The sequence below is a fragment of the Aethalodelphis obliquidens genome, unplaced genomic scaffold (assembly GCF_003676395.1).
Source record: "Aethalodelphis obliquidens isolate GAN/ISIS:26980383/991018 unplaced genomic scaffold, ASM367639v1 scaffold4, whole genome shotgun sequence".
NCBI lineage: Eukaryota > Metazoa > Chordata > Mammalia > Artiodactyla > Delphinidae > Aethalodelphis > Aethalodelphis obliquidens.
Window position 1 is genome coordinate 23,079,253 of NW_020837948.1, and position 24,086 is coordinate 23,103,338.

The 24,086-nt window shown below is 42.9% G+C and overlaps 1 long non-coding RNA gene across 1 annotated transcript in view; it reads left to right on the forward strand.

Moving 5' to 3' along the window:
- Window positions 1-24,086, forward strand: part of LOC113616505 (uncharacterized) — a 175,505-nt gene that overhangs the window by 25,738 nt on the left and 125,681 nt on the right. The gene's annotated exons all lie outside the window — the stretch shown is intronic.

A 24,086-nucleotide genomic window follows, 5' to 3' on the forward strand; every position in this document is an offset into this window, starting at 1 on the left:
TTCACAAAAGTCTTGGATGCTCTAGATTTACATGAACGTGAAAGAGATTGCATCAACTGTTGATATTAAGAGAACCCAAATTTCTTTGCTTCATCAGTTTATTGGTCCCAATGAGCTCTCATTACCAGTAGTAATTCAACTTCCCTAGCTCGGATTTCCCTGGCAGTGCCTGAGACCGGATTTCAGTTCACCTTCAAAGTGCCCCTAAGCTTTTCTTGGGTTCCTCAGAAGGTTGCCACAAGCTACCCAAGGAGCAGGTTCCCCTCCCCCACTGTTGTCTCTTGCTTACTGCCTGCTGGGGTGTTCCAAGGGAACCCCAAGTTCCCTCGCAGAGACAGACAATGCAAGGGCCATGTTTCCTTCAGTATTCACCACACCAGACTCCTCTAGGTCATGACCAGAAATGAGTAGCGCCACCTCCCCCAATCTCTGACACTCTCTTGTGTATACCTTAGTATCATTTCCAGCCCGACTCTCCAGAGATCTAAGACATCATGAAGGCCACAATTTTGATAGACACCTATATCCTCGTTTCTCATTTTCCTCCAGGCACTCTGGCACCAAGTCCTCTCCACAAGCTATTTCCTCCATGAAAATCACCTCATGCAGAATGGTCACTGCCTATGGGTCACCATTAGAACCAGTTCATCAGATAATCTCAGCCTCTGAATCCCAGTTCAGGCTCAGCTGGAACCACTGCTATGAAAAGCAGTAGTATAATGTAGATGGTTTAAGCAATAAGTCAACAGCCATATTGATAGCCAATGCTTGCTTTTGTTGCTAATCAAACCAAAATACTTGGAGAAGTATTCTTCCTGGATCACTGATGATACTCTTAGAGCTATCTGCTGAGATCACAGCAAGGATATACAATTTAGTTTTGGGAACTAAGTGTTAAGATGGACATTCATAAACTAGAGAGGACCGGTATAGGCAAGAAGGATGTTGAGGTGTCTGGAAAGCATTTATATACAGAGTGAAAGGAAGTGGAGAGGTTTAACTTGGAAAATGGAGGCCAGGATAATATCTTTACATTTTAAACACTGTCATGGGGCCAGATAAATTCTCTTGTTCTGGTGCACTAACATTAATGAGAGGGAATTACGGAGAGGCAGATTCTAAGACCACAGGTCGACAAAGAAGGAGTGAATGCCTTGGGAAGCAGAGTTCTATATCACTCATGTGTCTAAGCTAAGAGGAGTATGTTTACCTTAGAGCACTTTAGGAGAAATTATTGAGTTAAGGGGGGATTTAATCCACTCCCCACTCTCAACTTCTTTGATGCTCTGTCTCCCCCAGGAGGATCAGGTGAATGAATGGGAAAATGGAGAAAAATTTGGTGGAACTTTAAGAATTTAAGTAAGTTAATGCTGTCCAGGCTAAACTATCTACGTATCCTAGGACTAGTCTTTCCCACCAATCAATTGAATCCTTTCATATCTACAAATTGATAAATCTTTTCCAGAATATATTAATAGAGTTCTAAGCTATTCTCCATTTACACTTTGACTTTATTTGATAGCCGTTGCAACATGGGGAACCTAATTGAGATTGAGATGGGGGCATTTAACAGAGAACTCTGAGGTCTTATCAATGAACGGGAGCTGGTGTGGAGGAGAACTGGAAGGTTTTACAGGAAGCAGTAACAGCATAAGTCAAGGTCTTGGGGTAGTTTCCTGGTATCTTGAGAAACTAAAAGTTTGGTGGCCAGTGCTCAGTGGAAGGAGGGAGATCAATAAGATATGAGTTGGTAGAGGCTAGATGATGTGGAGCTTTTTAAGGCGTGGTAAGGATTTTGGATTTGATTCTAAGTGGACTTGGAAACAGTTGAAAGATTTAAGCGCAGGCTCAGCGGCCATGGCTCACGGGCCCAGCCGCTCCACGGCACGTGGGATCCTCCTGGACCGGGGCACGAACCCGTGTCCCCTGCATCGGCAGGCGGACTCTCAACCACTGCGCCACCAGGGAAGCCCCTCAATTCGTGTTTTAAGAAGTGCCCTCTGGCTGTCATTAGAAAGACTGAACAAGATGGAACAAGGGTTGATGTGGAGTCCAGGTGATGGTGGTTGGGATGGTACAGTGATATCAAGACCAATTTGAGTCTATGTTGGGATTAGAGAACAGGAGGACTTTCTAATTAGTATCAATCGTATCTGGCTAAACTGCATTTTGGGTTCTTCTCTTCCCACTTAGTGAGTTTTGAAGAATCTGTAATTTGTTTTTCAGTAATTGTCTCTGATCCCCTTTTCATGTTTTTATTTTTTGGGGGTTTTTTGGCCATGCTGTGCAGCTTGCGGGATCTTAGTTCTCTGGACAGGGATTGAACCTGGGCCACCGCAGTGAAAGCACTGGACCGCCAGGAATTCCCCCATTTTCGTGTTTGATCGATATCAACATCAACTCACTCAAAAGTCTCTTGTCCTGGTTCTCACTCCTCAATTCCTGGATTTCCTTTGGCTCCACGGTGCCAAGCTTCCCTGGGCTCTGTCTTCTCTCTGTCCTTCCTTTCCCCGTCTCCTTCCTGGGGGGCAGAAAGGAGGAAGCTGGCAGGACCCTGTCGAAGGAGAAAGGAAGGACTATAGGGGAGGGAGGCAAAATGAAGGCTGGGGCCCAGAGGAACTTTGCTGACCTCTTCCAATCTTTGCCACAATTTTTCTTATTTCTGTCCTCTGTGCTTAGAAAAAGAGAAGCTGTGGGCGAATCCCTTTTCACATCCCACCTTTCATACCCCCTCACAGTAGGAATGGTTATGATGAGAAGGCTCCTGTGAGCAGAAATATTGCCCTCGAGGCCTGGCATTCAAAATGCTGACAATTATAGTGATTCCCTTGGAAAATAAAACCAAAGCCCCCCACCCTCGCCAGGGGAAAAATTATTTTATAATTTCACTGATGCCTGAAAATCTCTGAGGGAAGTAAGGGAGTGCTGCAATGGGGCAGGACACAGCCCCTGTCCTCTTTGGGGAAGGGGGAACCGACCAGAGTTGCTTGGGGACCTTCCTGGGGAGGGTTTGGAGTGGACCTCATACATCTGTTGCATCCCTGGGCTTAAGCACTGAAGATTTCTGTGAGAAATCAGGTGAAGTTCCTGGAAAGCACAATACATGAATGCATTGACCTTTTAACTCTGAACGCTTTATTAAATTATGGAATGGGGAAGTGTTCGGCATTTTCTTAGTTGACAAGAGCTTCCACTGGACCTTGTGTTAGGAGTGTTTTTTGTTATTCATAATGAGGTCCTTTCAACCTTACCTAAGTTTATGCTAATGGGTTGACTCTTGAGCCATGAGGGGGGTCCTAGATAGTTTCAGGATGGGGCTAGTGGCCAGAAAGACCGAACAGGTGATTAGAGGGTTGGAACTGTCAGCCCCTGCCCACACATTCTTCGGGGGAGAGAGAGGGGTTAGAAATTGAGTTCAATCACCAGTAGCCCATGATTTGATCAGTTGTGCCTACATAGTGAAACCGCCATGAAAACCTCTAAAGCCTGGGCTTGGACAGTTCCAGGAGAGCTCTGATTAACCCACTCTCAACAGTGTAAGTTGATCCTGGTCACCCAGTAGTTGTTTTTTTTTTTTTTCTTAATAAATTTATTTATTTATTTTGGGCTGCATTGGGTCTTCGTTGCTGTGCACGGGCTTTTCTCTAGTTGCGGTGCGCAGGCCTCTCATTGTGGTGGCTTCTCTTGTTGCGGAGCACAGGCTCTAGGCATGCGGGCTTCAGTAGTTGTGGCACATGGGCTCAGTAGTTGTGGCACACGGGCTTAGTTGCTCCGTGGCATATGGGATCTTCCCGGCCCAGGGCTCGAACCCGTGTCCCCTGTGTTGGCAGGCGGATTCCTAACCACTGCACCACCAGGGAAGCCCCCACCCAGTAGTTTTGTTAAACTTATTTTTGTTGACTAGATTTTGCTGCCCAGCATCCATCGTCCATTTCCCCTTTCCTCTGATAACAGCATGTTGATTTTCCTGGAGGACACATCCTCCCTCTCTTTCAGGCTGTGGGAGGAGCTGACCCTACCCCCAGTAATAGGAGTAGTAGATTCCATCCTTTTAAAAAATAATAATAATAATTGTTTCAAGAATGGGCACATGAAACAAGTTAGTTCAGTAAACTCAATCCTTGGATTTTTGCCTGATATAACAAAAGGAAGTTCTCTTTTTCTTTTGAGATTGCTAACCTGGGTGAATGTAAACCAAGACCTTCTGGTGGCCATCCCACCTCCATGAGGGTGGTGTTGCCGGAGAATGGAGCCAAGACAAGAGGAAATTGGAGGCAGGGTTTGGGGGTGGGGGGAGAGAGAGAGAAAGAGAGAGGGAGAGACTTTCTATTATAAGAACCACTAAACTCTTCTTTAGTGAGTTCAAGTTGGGTTTCTGTCCCTTGGAACCAAATATAGCCTTCTTAGCATTTCCAAATTCCCCTTCCACTCTAGTCCCAGGTGGCCTGGGAGAACGTGGACAAAGCTCCTAAGTCTCTCGTCTGAAATTATTTAGGGTCAGGAGACTCAGTTTAAGTCCTGGTACCACCATCATTTACTAATGATGATCAGGACAAGCTATATAATCTCCTGCAAAGCGTGGATAAAAATGCCTCCCCCGCCTCCCTCATGCGTTATTACTATATTGGAATGAGGTGAAGGATGTGCATTTACTATCTTAGCCATGTGAACATATTAAAATGTTAGTATGGAACAGAGGAGAAAAGCACTAATGATTTTTGGTGTCTCCTTGTTCCAGACGTAATGCAAGGCACTTCACATATGCAATCGTATTTCATCTTTACATCAACCCAGCACCTAATATATTTCCTGGTTTGGAGAGGTTGCTCAATACATTTTAATTTCCTGTCCTAATTGTGCTACCAGCTTAGGGATCTAGGATAAGTAACGTCTCCAGTTCTCAGATTTCTTCAACTGTAATATGGGGGCTTGAATGGTATTTAACATTCCATCTAGTAGGCTGAATTGTTTAAGACAGACTTTGGAACTTGGAATTTGGAAAAAGAGTTCTGTGATCAGAAAAGTTTGGGACATGCTGAAATCAAAGGTAAACAGGGTCTTGTCCAAGGTCATGTAACAAATCTATAGCCAACTTGGGGTGACTGGATGTTCTACATCTTGATAGGGGTTTGGGTCACCCAGGTGCATGCATTTGTCAAAACACGGCACCTATTATCTTAGTATCTGTGCATTTCATAGTATGTAAATTTTATATCAGAAGGAAAGATCTGTAAAAAAAATTATTGAGCTCCAGTTAATAGTATGCCTGCTGAAGTATTTAGGGGGAAGGGTATTGAGGCCTGTAGGTCACTTCGAAATGCACCAAAATTAACATGGAGTAATGGATGGATAGAGGGATAGATGTGATCAAGAAAGTAGTATAGCAAAACAATCAACATAGCATCCAGGTAGGATGACGCCAGTGTTCCCTGGAAAGTGCTTTCAGCTGTGCTGTATGTTTGAGTTTTTTTTTTTTTTTTTTAGAAATAAAATGGTAAAAAAAAATACCCCACAGCTAAGCCCAGATTCCTGCCCAGAGCTTTGTATGTCGTTGAGCAGCCCACAGCTTCTGCTTCCGTATGAACAGACCCAGAAGACCCACTGCCTGCGGGCCTGAGAGCTCAGTCTCTGCAAGGCCTCTGAGCTGAAGCAGGCACACTGTTTCTTGTGGTGATTCCTCTCCTAGGTAAAATCTCTTGCCCTTTTTCCTAACAAGGGAAGCTGAACTTCCTCATGTTAACAAGAGCCAAAGTGCTCCATAAGCCACAGTGAGCAGTTCTGCAGCGACCCCTCTGCTTCAGCCGTCGTCACTTCTGTTCCCAGGTGTGCCTTGGCCTCGGCACCTCCTCTCCTTCAACAGTCACTCTGTCACCATCACCCCCACCTCAGCTTCCCTCCTGGCCTGGCTTCAGGGCCTTAGAAGCCCTGGAACCTTCTGAGCTTCCTCCTTTGCCCTCTGTCTTTCAGTCTCATCTGAGATGAGCCCAGGGCTTTAAAGCAGATGGTTTTTAGTTTTCAGATATTTGTGCTTGTAGTTTGTTTAATAAATTAATCAGGCACATCAAATCTGCTACTGCTCTGAAACTGATTTCCGTCCATATTTGCATAATAATAATTCCTTCCATTTGCATATGCTTTGCTTTTCTTTTTCGCATATGCTTTTCTTAATTCCAGGCACCTTCCATCTTTCTCCATAGCTCATTTAAATTTTCACGGGATAGACTGGCAGGTATCATTCAGCTTTCACAGATGGAGAATCTGGGAGAGTGCAAACTAACATTTATTGAGTTCCTACTGTATGCATTTCCTGCATGTTGCCCTGGACGCGGTCCCACTTAAAGCCCACAGCCTCCCTGTGAGGTGCTCACTATATTGGCACCACTTTAACAGATGAGGAAACTGAGGCCTGGAGAATGTTTTTTGAGGTCCAACAACCAGACGACAACTGGCACCAGAAGTGCAGTCCCACAGAATGACAGAGCAGGAAGGGACGTTCGTGGCTTCCTAGGCCAACCATTATATTTTCCACTTGAGGATCCTGAGGCCTCGGGAGTAGATGTGAGCTATTTAGAGGAGAAGCTAGAATTAGAATTCAGGTCTAAATTTTCTGACTCAATTTAGAAAATGAGAAACTCCATACAGATTTAGACATACGGGGCACGTTGGAGTGTTTCATACCCACAGGATAGCTGTATGCCACTCTAGGCTGGCGTTACAGTTATTGAATCTGGCGTGAGCTGGGTGCCGGGTAGGGTTGAAAACTCAGCCACTCAGTCTGTGAGACACTTGAGCAGCCCAGACATAGTGTTCCTTGTGTGACAATCATCTAATGTGCTAGGAGGCTTCGAAAGCAGGAGCAGAATCCACACGTGCCATATAAACATTGAAGTGAGTAGTAAAGGGGAAAGGCATGGTGAGTAGACCCCAGACCATCCAGGTACCTGGGCCTGCTCTTTTATCGCTTCTTCCTGTCACGTCCTGACTCCATGTGGTTGGGTCTGAGGATGAATGGCTTGCAAAGGCCCAGTTTCCTCTCTGATCTGATCTGCATCACCTTATGCTATCACCTGCAGATAGCATAAGCTTGCTGATCGGATATTGGATATTGCCGTTCACACCAAATGTTGCAGACAGAAAGATTTTCACTTCTGAGCTGATATTAGGCTCCATCTCCCAATAGAGTTAGTAGGTAGGTGCGTGGTTTATTTGTATATTTAGGCGCTTGTGTATCTGCTAAAATGTCTCAGTCCTTCTACATCCGGAGGTCCTGCCATTGAAGGTGAACCGTGCTGGGCGAACCGTCCTATGGACAGGTGGCTTGTAGTCTGACTGGCCTGTGACAAGGCCAGACTTGAAAGTTCATTTGGACTCCTAATGAGCCTAGCACTCACCTCTCACTGGAAGGGTGACTGGAAAGGGACAGTGTTGATCTTGTCATAATGCAAACCTGGATAGGATGGCTGATGTCCCACGCATGATGTGTAAGACTGAATGAGCCAGATTTTGGTAAATGTACTACTTGCAGGCAATTGGAGTCTGACTGTTGTCCGGTCCCACAGGGCCTGATCATTCCCTTGGTTCTGGGGATGGGATTTTCTGGAAAGGAATGGGTATTCTCACTGTCAGTCTTAGAGTAGATTATTCCTAGTCAAGGTGACTGTGAAACTTAACATCCAAACTAAAGCTGTTTGGGTAGTGGAAGGGGACCTACCAATAATGGCACTGGGATATCAGGTGTGGAGCAGGACGGATGGTTCTCCCTCTCTCTGGGCAGTGAGAGGCAATATAAGAGAAGATCCGCCCTCCCTGGGCTCTGAGGCGGGAGAGGCCTGGAGCACTTCCCTGCCGCAATGGCAGAGGCTGGGCCCTGAGCGGGAGAGGGATGTAAGGGACCCTGAGGGGGGATCTGAGTCTTGGCACTTCCTGGAAGCTGTTCCCTGAATTGTACACATCCATTATCTCTGGTGGTTATGTGTAGATTCCTTAGTTGTCAGTGCCTGGACATTTGTTGTGTGTAGACAATGAAGGGCAGGGCAGGGCTGGGCATAGAAAACCCTGGGGGGGGGCGGGGAAGAATTGCCCCCTCCCGTGAGAGCTGAGTGGAGGGGGCAGCGGGGGAGGGAGGGAGTGAAGATGGGGTGTGCGGAGGCATCTCCGGAAGAGCACAGCTGTGCACAGCCTACAGCAGCCTCTCCGGAGGCAGCAGGACAAGGGGCAGCAGGACGACAGCAGCACCAGGAAGGACAGGGACCAGGGGCCAGGTGAGAAGGGGAGGGGAGGGAGCTGGGGGCACTGGTCCCGTCCAGCTCACGAAGGACCTTCTACCTTGGTCTACACAGCCTGGCTCTGGCTCCTTTACTCACCCTCATGTCCATTTCACACTTTCCTGTCTGAGTGATTGTAGCAGGGCATCCACTTTGCAGTCACAAGTGAAAATGCTTTTAGATTTTGTTGCTCTTCTCTTCCTTCCTGTGGCTTCTCTTTGGGGAGACGGTGGACATCTGTGGGAAGCAGTCTGAGCTCCAGACTTCCTCATACTCTGCACGCACCTCCAGGCTGGCATTTGAGTTCTGAATTGTAATTGCCTGTTGGCTTATCCATCTCTCCCACTCCCTCTGCTAACAGCAGCTTGAGGTTGTCACATCCCCAGTGTCCAGTGCCTGGCAAAGAGCCGGCATTCAATCAGTCTTTGAGTAAATGATGGCAAGAGATGGAAAGGACTTTGAGGTGGGATATAGAGGTCAAGGTGTAGATTTGATGCTCCTCAAGGTGTCAGATATCCATGCGGGTTTTCCAAGATAATGTAAAAACTCTAATTGTCTTTTTTTTTTTCTCTATGGCTTTCAATTTGATTTTGTTGATCTGCTTTGTACCTTACAGAGAAAGAGAAAAAACATCTTACTATTGGGGCTTAAAAACGATTGGGACAAGCAGGATTTATTTTAAATTAAATGCTTCCAGAAAAATTTCTCCTAATGCATCTCTTCCTTTGTAGTTCTTGCCATTGATAATATATAGGGATGCTTTTTTTTTTTAATCTCCATGTTTTCAGTTTCTCTACAGTACAGGAGTCAATTTAAAAATTGCCGTTATTGTCTTTGACTTCTGAAGTCATTTCATGTCATAATGTAGAAGGAGTATTTTCCTCTTTTAATTTGGCTTGCAATTTTCTGTAGAAAATTTGCCATATTGAACCCAGGGTGTTATGACAAATTACATGCTATAACTAGTTCTATGAACTGCACATTATAATCATTCAATAAATGTTACTTAAAGGGAACGTTTCCTATTTAGAAAGGTTCAATAAAGTTTTTTAAAAAAATAAAGATCGAAGAAGCTTTAGCAGATATAAATATATGCACTTATTCTTGTAGGCTTTATGTATAAACACAGTTTTTACAAGTTCCCTGGTAAAAGATGGATAGATTTAAAGTTTAAGATTAAAAGTTTACTTTAAAATATTAAAAAATTTTCCTTTTGACATTTTTTATTTGAAAAATGAAAAAAAGGAAAAAATGAAAGTAATAGTCATCCATAATTTTGCCACATTTTTGAGAAATATAATCCCGCCTGTTATCACCACTATGAAAATCTAGTCACTGATATAAACAATTTGGTGCATGTTCCAGACCGTTTTCATTACACACACAACACACACTTACAAACTCACTCACATATATTTTTACTTGAAAAAATGGAATCACACTAATTATATTATACTACCATTTTCTTTTTTCACCTAAAAATATTTTATAGGCCTTTTTCAAAGTCAGTACATATAGATAATATCTCATTCTCTTTTTAAAATTTTGGTTTTTGCATTTAGCTTTTCAATCTGTCTGAAATTTATGTCTGTGTGTGGGGTGAGACAGGGATCTAACAGCAATTTCCTAAATGATTGACAGCTGTCTCAGCGGATCATCAAATAAATGCTTCTCTACTGATTTGAAATGCTGCTTTTTTCTTGACTTGAATTCCCATATGAATGTGAATCTGTCTGGACTTTTATTCTGTTTCATTAATCTATTTGTCTATTTCTGTGCCAAGTACTGTTTAACATATATAATTTATGATGTATTCTGATACGTAGCTTTCATTTAACTTTTTATCTGGTAGGAAAAATTCCTCTTATTTGCTTTTATTTTCTTTTTTTAAAAAAAATTTTCATCTGCTAATTTAAAATTTTAACAAAATAATACATGTATATAATTTCAAAGCTAAATAAAATGAGAAGGATTATAATTACAAACTACATTCGTCCTGCTACTCTTCAACTCTTCATTCCTTGTCCTGAGAGGTCCTGTTACTTCTTTTAGCTGATATTTCTAGCGTTAATCTTTATATTTCTAAGTAATATGATTATACTGCTAATTCTTGACTTATCACTTTTAAACATCATTTATTGGCTTCTATTAATAAGTATTCCTCTCTCTTGCTCCATTCCCTCTTCTGCTCAACAGAGTATAACAGAAATTTTGGTTAAATCAATAATTAGTGTTTACATTAAGAATAGGCAAACACTTTCTTAAAAAACTGAAGTATAGTTGTTTTACAATGTTGTGTTAATTTCTGTTGTACAGCAAAGTGATTCAGTTTTATATATATATACACACACATTTTTTAAAATATTCTTTCCATTATGGTTTATCACAGGATATTGAATATAGTTCCCTGTGCTATACAGTAGGACCTTCTTATTTATCCATTCTATGTATAGTAGTTTGCATCTACTAACCCCAACCTCCCACACCATCCCCCCCTCCCCGCTTGGCAACCACAAGTCTCTTCTCTATGTCTGAGTCTGTTTCTGTTTTGTAGATAAATTCATTTGTGTCATATTTTAGATTTCACATATAAGTGATATGATACGGTATTGTATTTGTCTTTCTTTTTCTGACTTACTTCACTTAGTATGATAATCTCTAGTTGCATCCATATTCATTCCTTTTTATGGCTGAGTAGTATTCCATTGTATCCATGTACCACATTTTCTTTATCCATTCATCCGTCACTGGACATTTAGGTTGTTTCCATGTCCTGGCTATTGTGAATAGTGCTGCTGTGAACATAGGGGTGCATGTATCTATCTGAATTATAGTTTTGTCTGGATGTATGCCCATGAGTGGGATTGCTGGATCACATGGTAATTCTATTTTTAGTTTTCAGAGGAACCTCCATACTGTTTTCCACAGTGGCTGCACCAACTTACATTTTCACCAACAGTGTAGGAGGGTTCCCTTTTCTCCAGACACCCTCCAGCATTTGTTATTTGTAGACTTTTTAATGATGGCCATTAAGAATGGGCAAACACTTTTTAATCGCAGAATCAACTAGTATATTATGATTGCATTTCCTTTCTTATATAAATGAAATCCTTTTCTTTTTTTTTGGAGTTACTCATTGCTTCTGTTTTTACTTGTGTAATTTTTTATAAATCTATATCTAAATTTTTCCAAATATTCAATCAGAGGTACCATAAACCTATCAGCAGATTTCCGCCCCACCCTGCCCCTATGCTCAGAAACATTAGTTTATCAATGCCCTCCTTTTACCTGGAAGCTTTCTTCTCAGAACCTTCTGTCTTCCTATTCCAGTTCCCTATTTCCTTAATCCCATTTCTTTCTCTTTTTAAATTTATTTCCTCATTTTGTTGGAGTATATTTTCCAGTTGTCAACATTTCTGTATGGTTATGTTTTAGATATGTTACTTTTATTTTATTTTGTATTTTTTAAATTTTTAATTTAATTTTATTTTTTAACTTATTTTTATCTTTGTTTTTTGGCTGTGTTGGGTCTTCTTTGCTTTGCGTGGGCTTTCTCTAGTTGTGGCGAGCGGGGGCTACTCTTCATTGCAGTGTGCGGGTTTCTCATGGCAGTGGCTTCTCTTGTTTTGAAGCATGGCCTCTAGGCACACGGGCTTCAGTAGTTGCAGCACGTGGGCTCAGTAGTTGTGGCTTTCGGGCTCTAGAGGGCAGGCTTGGTAGTTGTGGCGCACGGGCTTAATTGCTCTGCGGCATGTGGGATCTTCCCTGACCAAGGATCTAACCCGTGTCCCCTGCATTGGCAGGCTGATTCTTAACCACTGTGCCAACAGGGAAGTCCCTATTTTAGTTTTTAAATTCTTTGCGTATATAGCCAATGATGTTTATTGGCTACACAGTTTTTTGTTTTTTTGGCCACACCACATAGCTTGAGGGAGTTCCCAACCAGAATTGAACCTGGGCCACGGCAGTGAAAGTGCTGAATCCTGATCACTGGATCACCAGGGAACTCCTGATAAGTTACTTTTAAATAGCATATATTTGGGATTTCTTTATTGGTTTGTTTTTTGGTCTAGATAGGCAATCTTAGTTTTTTAACTGGAGCAATTAGTTTATCTGCATTGAATGTATTTACTGTACCTTGTGTTTAAATCTGCCTTTTTATTTTGTACTTTCTATTGTGTCAGCTGTTCTATGTTTTTCCCCTCTCTTTCTTTGCCTTCTTTTTTGTTTGATTGATTGTACTAGTTTGACGTTTTCCCCTCTACTAGTTTGGAAGTTGCATCCTGTTTCTTTTCTCTTGGTAGTTGTCCTAGAAATTACAGTATGCATTCTTGACTTCGTAAATGTTAATTCATACCTTCACCCTCCTCCTAGACAACACAAACGCTTTAGTATTAATTACCAACTTGCCAAATTCCACACTATTATTACTATTTTTTTCAATTCTTTCTGTATTTACAATACCATAAGGCATAATAGTCATTGTTCTACGAAGTCAGTATTCATTTAGATTTACTCACATATTTATCATTTTCTTTGCTTTCCTCTCCCTCCCCCTCAAGTTTGCCTTCTGCCTGTGATCACTTTTCCTTATGTCTGAAGTGCATCCTCTAGGATATCCTTAGGTGCAGATTTACAGAAGGCAAACTCTACATTCTACATTTTTACTTGTCCAGTAATGTCTCTGTGTTGCCTTCATTTTTGAAATATATTTTTGTGGAGTATAGAATTCTAGGTAGGTGCTTTTTTTTTCTCTCTCTCTTAGTATATTGAAGATAACATTCCCCTGTGTTCTGGCTCTTTATCATTTATTTTTTGATATTGAGAAGTCAGCTGTCACTCTGTCACTCCTTTGAGGGTAATCTTTTTCTCAAGCTTCGTTTAAGATTTTCTCTTTCTTTTTGCTTTTTCTTACAAACCAAAATGTGGATATTTAGATATTTATCCTGGGGACTTATTGGACTCTTGAATTTGTGAATTGCTGTCTTTCATGAATTCTTGAAAATTCTTAGCGATTTTTTTCCTTCAATTACTGCCTTTACCCTATTCCTCTCTATTTTCCTCTAAGGCCTAATTGGAGACATAGCATACTTTAGATCTTTTAATTCTATGTTAAGTGTGGACAAACTGTGGCCTATGAGTCAGCCCCCTATTTTTTGTAAGTAAATTTTGAATATAGTCATGCTTATTTGTTTACCTTGTTTTTTCAAGCTGCAGTGGCAGATGTGAGTAGTTGCAACAGACATAGTAAGACCTACATAGCCTAAAGTATTTACTATCTGACATTTCAGGCAAAAGTTTGTCAATGCCTACTCGATGTTTTTTTACCTTCTCTTCTGTTTTCTCTCTCATCCTTTTGGTCTTTCCATGAATGCATTCTGGATACTTTATTCTAATTTATATTCCAGTTCCCTAGTCTTTGGCTGTATATGATCTACTGTTAAACCTGTCCATTAAATTCTTAATTATGAATATTGTATTTTTTATTACTAGAATTTCTACTTGATTCTTTTTCAAATCAAAGTCACTTCTTAGTTTTCACTGTCCAACTGAAGTTTTCAAGCTTTTCTTTTTACCTTTTATTTTTAATTAATTAATTAATTTATTTTTGGCTGCGTTGGGTCTTTGTTGCAGTGTGCTGTCTTTCTCTAGTTGTGGTGAGTGGGGGCTACTCTTCGTTGCAGTGCACGGGCTTCTTGTGGAAGTGACTTCTCGTGTTGTAAAGCATGGGCTCTAGGTACGCTCTAGTTGCAGCACACAGGCTCAGTAGTTGTGGCTTGTGGACTTTAGAGCGCAGGCTTTTGTAGTTGTTGTGCACAGTGTTAGTTGCTCCGTGGCATGTGGGATCTTCCCGCACCAGGGCTCGAACCTGTGTCCCCTGCATTGGCAGGCAGATTCTTAACCACTGCGCCACCAGGGAAGCCCCGCTTTTTACCTTTTAAGACAGGAAACATGGTTTTGGAGTCTGTGCCCAATACTTTCACTATCTGAAGTCTTCATGTCTTTGTGGGTTTATGTCTGTTGTCTTCTATCCCCCCCCTGGTTCTCAGCCATAGAGACCTTATACTCAATATTGAGTTTGAAGTTTCATTTGTAGAACTAATTTGAGGCCCAGGATGAAAATATACACCTCTGCAGAGAATTCTCATTTGCTCCCGACACCCTGGGACCATCTGATTGAACTTCCAGACCTGAGATTGCCTGAGTCATCCATGCGGGAACAGTGTTATTTCCAATTCAGTCTTTCTCCTGTAGTTGTGGTTCCCAAACTCATCTGCACACTGGAACCACCTGGGAAGCTTCAGAATACATGGATGCCTGTGTCCCACCCCTAGAGACTGTGATTTAATTGGTCTGTGGTGTGGCCTGCACTTTGGAATTTTTAAAAGCTCTCCATGATTCTAACGTGCAGACAAGTTTGGGAAGCTCTGCTCTAAGAGTAAAGCCCTTCAGGACCTCAACTTAATGTGTGGGTATTCATCAGACTCTCTACTTGGCAGGCCCTTTTATCTGGTTTGCCCAGCGACGCTGCCAAATACCCCAGCTCCATGGTGCAGCTGTTTCTTCCTGATCACGTCAAAACAGCTTTGAGTGCTTGGTATGGCATTCACATTTTGGCATGGTAAACCTTTGCCATCTTATAAGCTCTCTGATGCTTTTAAGAAAAAATATAAATATTGATTATTTATAAAAATATATTTACTTATGTATTTAATATCTTTAAATATATAATATTACATATATATATATTTTTTATATATATATATATATATTCTATACATTTTTTTCCATACAGCGGTTTTAGTTGACCTGAATGGGAGGACTGGTCTAGGCTGTCATTAGCAGACTTGAAAGTCCTCCAGTTGCTTTTTAAAAGAAGGAACGGGGTTAGTATTGTAGAGTTCTTACCCTTCTGAAAATATGTGATTTTATCCAGTCTGTGCAGTGATGACTTGGCTGCGATTTGAAGTCTAGGTTGAAACTTAGTTTTCTTTCACTTATTTGAAGGCGCTGTCTTACTGATCCCTAACATTCATTGATCTCTAACACTCACTGTAGCTGTTGAATAATCCTAGTCCTACCTGATGCCTGTTTCCTTGCCAATGACTTTTTTTTTTCCTTTGGGGAACCATTAGGATCTTCTCTTTTCCCCCAGAACTCTCACATCTCAGTTTATGTACCTTGGTATGGGTCTCATTCCGTTCATTTTGTTGGGCATGAAAGAGACACTTTCAATCTGGAGATTTTTACTTTTTACTGCTAGGAAATGTTTTTGCCATATTACTTTCATATTTCCCATCTCTCGATTTTCTCTCTTCTCTTTTTAAAGAAATCATTTTGGTTGGTGATAGACCCCTTGCATTCATCCTCTACCTTAATTATCTTTTCTTTCCTAAATTTTAGTGCTCTTTTGTGCTAGTTCTTAAAAGATTTCCTCAACTTTATTCTAGAACTTTTCTATTGAATGTTTTATTTTTTTATTTATTTTATTTTTTTTTGCGGTGAATGTTTTATTTTGATTATATTTTTATTTCCAGAAGAAAACTGTATTTCTTCTTCTTTGATTTATCCTTTTATATAACCTCTATTTCTGGGTGTAAGGATACAAATATCTTATTTCCCTACAGTTGTGGATTTTTAAATCTTATATCCTCTTCTGTTTGTTTCCTGTAGATGCTTCTTTCCCTTTATTCTTGCATTGGTTTTTCTCTTTCACGCTAGAGGTTTTACTCGGTTGTTTGAGAGCCTTGGCACTCTGTTCCTATTTAAGAGTGAGCCTCTAAATAGTGTTTGGGGGCCCTGAGTGAGTGGGCAGGACGAGTGAACCTGTGGGGCCTGTTTGGGGGTGATTGAACAGGGGGTTCATAAGAAAGAGAGAAAGAGGGAGGGAGGGAGGAAGGGAAAAGAAAACTGGAAGCTTTTTCTTTAGGGCCATTTAGCTTGTTGAAAAAGAATCTTCTGCTGTTCTTTATGTGCCTGTCAGCTTATGGAGGGCAATTTGGGGAAAGGTAACTATGTAGTTCATTTCTTTTGCAGACTTCCATGTGCCTCCCCACTGCTGCTCCATCTGGGTAACCCTAAGTCTCAGCCTTTCCCATTAAGTTATACAGAAAATAACTTTTTAATCACCAGTCTGGGAAATTAGTAACCTGACTGTGTGAGGTGAGGGAAAGGTATGATTACTCCATAAACAAATTTTCAACAACAGCTTTTTTTGGCTCCTGGCTGCAACCCAGCCCTTCAGTGTACCTGCAGTCTCCAAAGCTGAGCATCTCAGGTTTCCCACTGGGGTGACTTGACTCACTTACTAGTGGTCATGCCCCTCCAGGTGACAGACCATTGCTTCCTCTGCTATGATCAGTCACTTACCTCTCCTCCATCTGGTTCTGTCTTCCGAAATTGCATTGAATTCTCTTGTCTGTTTCTGTCTTTATTCTCTTTGTCTTTTATAGGTTTCTACTTTCTTTTTGTTGTTGTAGCTCCTTTATTATCAATCAGTGGAGTTCAAAGCAGGAAAGGAGATAAAATCTTTATTCTTAAAACATATCCCAATTAACTTTAGATGGCTTGTCTATTAAAAACAATTCTCCTGTGGTTTTACTAAAATTGCTTTGGATTTATAGGTTAATTTGAGAATTGTCAATTCTCTGTTACTGTGTCTTCCTATTCAAGAACATGGTGAATCTCTCCATTTATTTTGATCATTATGACCTTCTGCAAGTTTCCACAGTTTTCTTTATGTTAGCTTTATTACTAAAATATTCCTCTGATGAGGAGCACAAGTGACACAAAGGAAAAGCAAATTTGTGAGCTTGAAGGTTGACTGAAAAACTGACCCAGAACATAGTACAAAAGGACAAAGAGAAAAAATAGGAGGGAAGAGTTAAGAGACTTGGAAAACAGATCCAGCAATTCCAACAGCCTTCTAATAAGAGTTTTGCAAGGAAAGAACAAAGGGAAGAAGCCATCAAATAAATGAAAGAATAAACTTTCCTTACGTTGCAGAATGAGGTGAACACACAAACACACACCCTACTCCACATGGTGGGCAATGTTTCAAAAAGGTAATGAGGAAATTCTTTTTTTTTAAAAAATAAATTTATTTATTTTTGGCTGCATTGGGTCTTCATTGCTGCTCGTGGGCTTTTTCTAGTTGCAGTGAGCAGGGGCTATCTTTGTTGTGGTGCGCAGGCTTCTCATTGCAGTGGCTTCTGTTGTTGCAGACCACGGGCTCTAGGTGTACGGACTTCAGTAGTTGTGGCACGCGGGCTCAGTAGTTGTGGCTCGCAAGCTCTAGAGCGCAGGCTCAGTAGTTGTGGTGCATGGGCTTAGTTGCTCTGCGGCATGTGGGATCTTCCCGGACCAGGGCTCAAACCCACGTCCCTGGCATTGGCAGGCGGATTCTTAACCACTGCACCACCAGGGAAGTCTCGAGATGATGAGGAAATTCTAAAGGATTCAAAAGAGTGAAGATAAATTCCATTAACTTATACCCTGAGGACTTTCTCTACTCATCATAGAGAGGTTAGAATCACTGACGATAGAACTGGCAAATAAAAGCTGCAAATATTTGTCTCTTGGGAGCAAGCATCATCTGTCACCAGCACCAGGAAGCACGTGAGCATGACATTCCTATGTTTATCACTGTACTTGCCACCAGTTAACGGCAGATAGCACAGGGCCCATCTATCTTCCGGGCAGCTGTGATGCCTCCACACTCCCTAGTCCTTCATCAAACATGCTCCACTTGGAGAAACACCTTTTCCCCTCATTCTTCCAACATATCAGAACTCCAGAAAACTCTTTGGACAAGAGCAGGGCTTGAACACTTAGAATTGAAATCTCCACTGCATTGGAATGGAGGAGGAACATCCCTTACATGAAGGGAAAGCCCAGAGCAAGGCCTGAGGCTGTTCAGTTCCCAACCTCATATTTCCCTACCTTTCCTTCAAAGATCCACGAAGGAAAGATGTTCATTCAGACACCCTTTTGAGGTAAGTGCTCTTCCAGATATGTCACTAATGAGATGTGATATATTTATATGCAAATGTGATATATATATGAAAATGTGTTCTAAATGGCAGCCTGCCAAATGTGGGTGGACAGTCTCACTTGTCATGAGGGTTATGGAGAAAGGGAATTTTTATGCTGATTATGTATATGAGATACCTAATCTGTTCTAGCACAAACTTTTTTTTTAATTAATTCATTTATTTATTTTTGATGTGTTGGGTCTTCGTTGCTATGCGCGGGCTTTCTCTACTCTTCATTGCTGTGTGTGCGCTTCTCATTGTGGTGGCTTCTCTCGTTGTGGAGCATGGGCTCTAGGCGTGCAGGCTTCAGTCGTTGTGGTGCATGGGCTCAGTAGTTGTGGCTCGTGGGCTCTAGAGCTCAGGCTCAGCAGTTGTGGTGCACAGGCTTAGTTGCTCCGCAGCATGTGGGATCTTCCAGGACCAGGGATCAAACCTGTGTCCCCTGCATTGGCAGGTGGGTTCTTAACCACGGCCCCACCAGGGAAGTCCCCTAGCACAAACTTTTGAAACCCTGTCCCTTTGCCTCCTTTAGATGCCCCTGATTCCTGCCCAACTGCATGTCTGGGACTCCACAAAGCATAAGCATCAGAGCCATTAGCCTGAGAACCTAGACTAGCCTGAGAATGTGAGCCTGTGTTCGAGACACAGTCCATTCGGTCATTCAGTTGCTCAATAAACGTGAACTTAGTCCTTCAGAAGAGAAAGATAAACATGGCCCTGCCTTTAAGGGACTCAGATCTCAAGTCCATCACCTACCAGGTAGGCTCAAGTAGGTCATTTAAGCTCCCTGATCCTTCAGTTCCTCCCCTTTAAATATCAATAGAATGCTGGCTTTGCCTAACTGACAGGTTTTTTTGTGTGGATTTAGTCAGATAATATACACGGAAGTGGTTATGGGAAAGCCTGTAGGACATTTTTTAATCATTTTCCTTACCATGCCTTTGTCCTCATTAATCTGAGTTACTAAGTAAACACTGAATTCAAGCGATGCTTCCGTTTCCCACCAGAACAAGCGTGTCTACTTCTCGGCATCTGGTAGTTGTATTCCCCTCCCTTTTCATCTCCTGTCATCTCTCTTCTGTTGGGGACTGCAGGGCATGTGTGAGTTACTTCTGCTCTCAGTGACTATAAAATTCTCTACCCTTCCCTTGAAGCACCCGGAAGGAAGGATGCAAGGCCACTGGATTGCTGAGGTCTCCTGGGTGGTGACATCCACCATCCTCAAGCTTCCCGAGGGGTGTCCTGGCTGCCATACAGTGCTGCTCAGGAAGGGGAGGCTGACTTTCCATTGCTGGGGTTCTAATTTCTGTCCACGGGTCTCTTGGCCACACCACCTATCTTAAATCAAGTTAATGTTAGCTAACACTTCAGTGTGCTAAGAACGTCACACCTATTCACTTCACACCTATTTAGTTCTCACAACAACCCTGTATTATCCCACGTCATAGACGAGAAAACTGAGACTCAGACAACCTAACAAACTTGTTCATGGTCACAGGGCTGGTGGATAGCAGAGCTGGGGTTTGAACCCAGGAAATCTCTCCCCTGAGTCTAGGCTCCTAGCCGCATTGTTATCCTAGCTCTTACATTAGATTTGCTCAACTAGCTCAGAGTCAAGAAAATCTCCCAGCATTGAAAGCATCTGGCAGGGTGCTAGCAGTCCTTGATTCTCTGATGATTTAAATAAAAGTCAACTCTGAGGTTCTACCATCTCTGTACCCAGTACTCCAGCCAATTGGACACTGATCTCCCAGATACCTGAGCGGCAAGCTCATGGCACGTTGAGCCATATGAAATTGTCAGTGTTCGGCCATTTTCGACCGAGACAAATGGCAATCACATGTCTGGTTCCTAGCGGGGTCCTTTTCCACAGCGCAGCATCTGCAGGCTGAGCCCTGGGGGCTGAGTGCAGCTGCTGCTCCCAGAGGCAAAGCAGGTTCAGGTTACACTAGTTTTGAAGTGAAACATGAGTCAAAAAGGGAAAATAATGTGACCTCTGGAAAACAGGCAGATATGACTCAATCAGCAGTAAAAGGCTGCTTTGGAAAATTGAGTCAGACCTGCTCGATTTGATTCCGTGTGGTCACAGCCACTGGCATCCACAAACTTGTGGGTGTGCTTGCTGCACCTTTAAAGAGAATCTGGGGGTTGGAGGGTGGTTTGCCTAATTGAAGAGCTCTGCTGTGGGTAGTTGAGCAGGGAGAGCCCAGATGGAGGGCACCTGGAAGAGCCGGAGGCCGTTGGGGTAACAAGTTGAGACAAATACACCTAGAGAACCGAGAGGTAGTTTGGCAGAGAGGCGGGATGGGGAGGTCTTTCGCAAGTATAACCAGAAGAGTGAAAATTTGGGGCTCTCCCCAGTCCCTGGTGCTGGCTGAGCTCCCAGGCGCTGGAGAATCCAGTTTAACCGCCTGGAGACCTCTTGGAATGACCTTAGGCTGTAAGGTATGAAACCGGGGCTGGGAAGGGAGGAGGGAGTGTTAAATGCGCACGAACACAGGAGATGTGTTCCAAATAAGGGGACTATTATTCAGGGATAGATGCAGACATAGTGGGAAGTGGTTCACAGGCGTTCATTTGAATTCTCTGGTTTTCCTCGGTGGGAAACTACTTTCATCTGATTCTTTTCAATATGGATTGACTCACATCCTCTTTATTGGACACAAGAATATATGTGCCATAAGGATTTTAAAGCACTGAACAATTGCTACCTCATTCTTAGGGCTTTGATTGGGGCACTCTTGGCTCAGCTGCTGTCTCCCCGAGGGTAGGAACTTGAGATGAATTCCCAGCCACTGGAACAAAAACTACCGAAAGAAAGTAGGAGTGAGTGTTCTGGATCAACACAGATCTTTGTTTTAACTTTTTTCTGGGCAATCAGGTGTTGGGAGTACAAAGGCTTGCAAGGCTACCTTCTAAGAGCCTGTAATCGATTTGGGGGAAATATGTCATATACACAGAACACAAAGACAATGTTTTGTAAATGCTAAATGTATGGTGAAGAATCAATCAAAGTTAGAGGAAGCAAAGAGACTGATGTATGCAATGCAGATAATGAGGCAAGGATTCATGCAGAGAGTAGATTTGAACTAATCCTTCAAGAATGAGTGTTTAGGGGGACAGGGGAGTGAGAGGAAGTCATTGCAGGCAGAGGGAGTGGCGCACACGTGCACACACAAGTCCAAAGGTGGGAGAGCCCATATTTGCTTAGATCCTAAGTAGATTGGTTTGAGCAGAGTGAAAATTTGTTGGGGAAATAGTATGAATGCCCCCCTCCTTCTTTCTATATTCATGTTCCCCTGGGTGAACTCATTCAGTCTTGAATTAAATAATGTCCATATACAGACTCCTGGATTTATAACTCCAGCACAGACCTTTCCTCTATGTTCCAGACTTGTCTGTCCAACCACCTACTCAACATCTCCAACTGATAATCCCAAATTGAACACAGCCACAATGGAACTCTTGGGTTGACCTTCCTGACTTGTCCCCATCCTCCCACCTCCCATGTCTTTGCCCTCTTGGTGAATGGCATCATGCTTCACCCCGGTGTCAAGCCAAAACCCTGGGAATCATGCTTGACTTCTTTTTTCACTTACTTCCCCACCTCGACTCCTTCCACAGTAGATGTCAGCTCTTCCACAGGAGAATCTCAAATCTGTCCACATTTTTCTGACTCTCACTGCTATCACCCAAGTACCCAAGCTCAAGGCACCAACCTCCCCTGCATGTCATTCTGTAATACCCCCTAATTTCAACCCTTCCAAGTTTTGCTGCTTGGAACCCTTTCTCTGCCCAGTCAAATGGCAGCAGACCACTCCCTTGCTTAAAATCCTTTGATGGCTTTGCAGGGCTCTTAGCATAAGATCCCAACTCCTTACCATGGTTGACCATCGCCCTGCTTTATAGATACCTGCCCAGCATCCATGTACCTTCTTTTGATAGCTGCCTCTCCATTTCTCTTTGGGAGCAGGACTCCTGCCTTGATTCTTACTGTGAGTGGTCTGGCGGGCTGACTCCACTCTACTCCCTGTGTCAGGGGGCAGCATGTAACTCTAGTATAGACAATCAGCATATTTTTGCCCTGTGTCACAGTGATTGGCTCAGAGATTAGCACGTCTCCTGAGTTTATCCAGTAAGACTGAAGTCCAGGTCTTTTGCTAGAACGTTGGGGATTGCTGGCTGTAAAGAAGATGTGTGCCTGGAGCTACAGAAACCCATCCATTGGGAGAGGATTCCTGAGCTAAACCCAATTCAGAACAAAGATGACTGAGAGATGGAGAAAGGCTATGTCCTGTTGACTCTGTTTGAAGCCAGTTCAATCCCATGTGATGCCTTCACATTTCAGTTGAGCCAATCAATTCCCTTTTAAGTTCAGATTTGAGTTGAGTTTCCAGGCTCATGTGTCCTGCAGGATCTGAACACTGCCTAGACTTGAACCTTACCGCAGCCCATTCTCCTCTCTACACTCACCTTGGACCTGGGACACATTAAGCCCTTTATCACCTCAGCCTCTTTGCCTTTGGTGTCCGTATTGCTGACAGTTCTCTTCCCTAGAGTTTTGAGAGGTTGGCATATTTTCATTTCTTAGGTCCAAACTCAATATCACCTCCTCAAAGAGCCCTTGAAAAAGAGACTACGTAAAAGAGACTCCTCCGTTTCCCTTCTATCATGTCACGTTGTTTCATTTAGAGCAGTGATCAGAATCTATCTCACTTGTTTATTATCTGGCTCCTCCACTGAAAATAGTAGCATCATGTTGGCAAAGGTTTTCTATCTTGTTCAGTCTGTACTCCCAGGGTCTAGCTCAGTGCTTGGTATACAGTAGGTGCTTAATAAGTGTTTGTTAAATGTGTGAATGAGTGAATGCATGCATGCATGCTCGATGCCATAGATTCATCTTGATGGGGAGGAAGAGATAGGAAATATTTGCCATAAAGGACAACAGGCACAGTTGGAAAATGCAATCTTCCTTTTTCCTGAAGGCTTTACTTGGGATTCATGGAACAGAGTGTCCTGCAAAGAAGGTGATCGCAGCCAGATGTGGTCAGCACAGACCTGGGGTGAGTCAGGGTAGCAGATGGGTGAAACAGCTGCTGTTCTACACTGGCCCCAGGCCAGGGTGCCACCCTCAAGTTTACCTGCAAGTCACCCTCGGGAGCCACATCAGGTCATGGCCAGGGTCACCGTGCTGGGTGGAGGTATCAGGTCAGAGTTACACCTTCCTCTTTCTAAGACGAACCACCGTTTATCTGAAGGGTTGTGGAGGGAGGTGGACAGTCAACTGTGAAAGGTGCTGCTTCCCTGATCTTGCCAGCAAGGCTTTTGAATGTACTTGCTACTAATAAAGTTACAGCATTGACAGCAAACGTGCATTAAAAAAACAGCTTGCTTCGTGCTAGAACTAAGTGTTTTATGTGTACCAACACATTTAATTCCCACAGCCATTGAGGTAGATTAAGGATGGCCACGAGTTCTTTGATACTTTTCCCGCTGAGAACTGGGGTCCATGTCCCCTCCTCTTGAATCTGGATGGGCCCCATAATGCTTTGATCCACAGAATATGGCAGAAATGCTGACGGGCCCGTTCTGAGCTGTCTTTTGGAACACTCTAGGGGGGCCAGACACCACGTAAAGAGCTTTGTCTACTCTGCCAGAGAAACCATGGGGAGGGCCCCTGAGACCACAAGGAGAGGGACAGGGGCCAGTTGAAGCCAGCCTCGAGCTTTTCCTGACGAGGCACCAGACCTGGGAGAGAAAAAGCCACCTCGAATCCTGCCACGCCAAG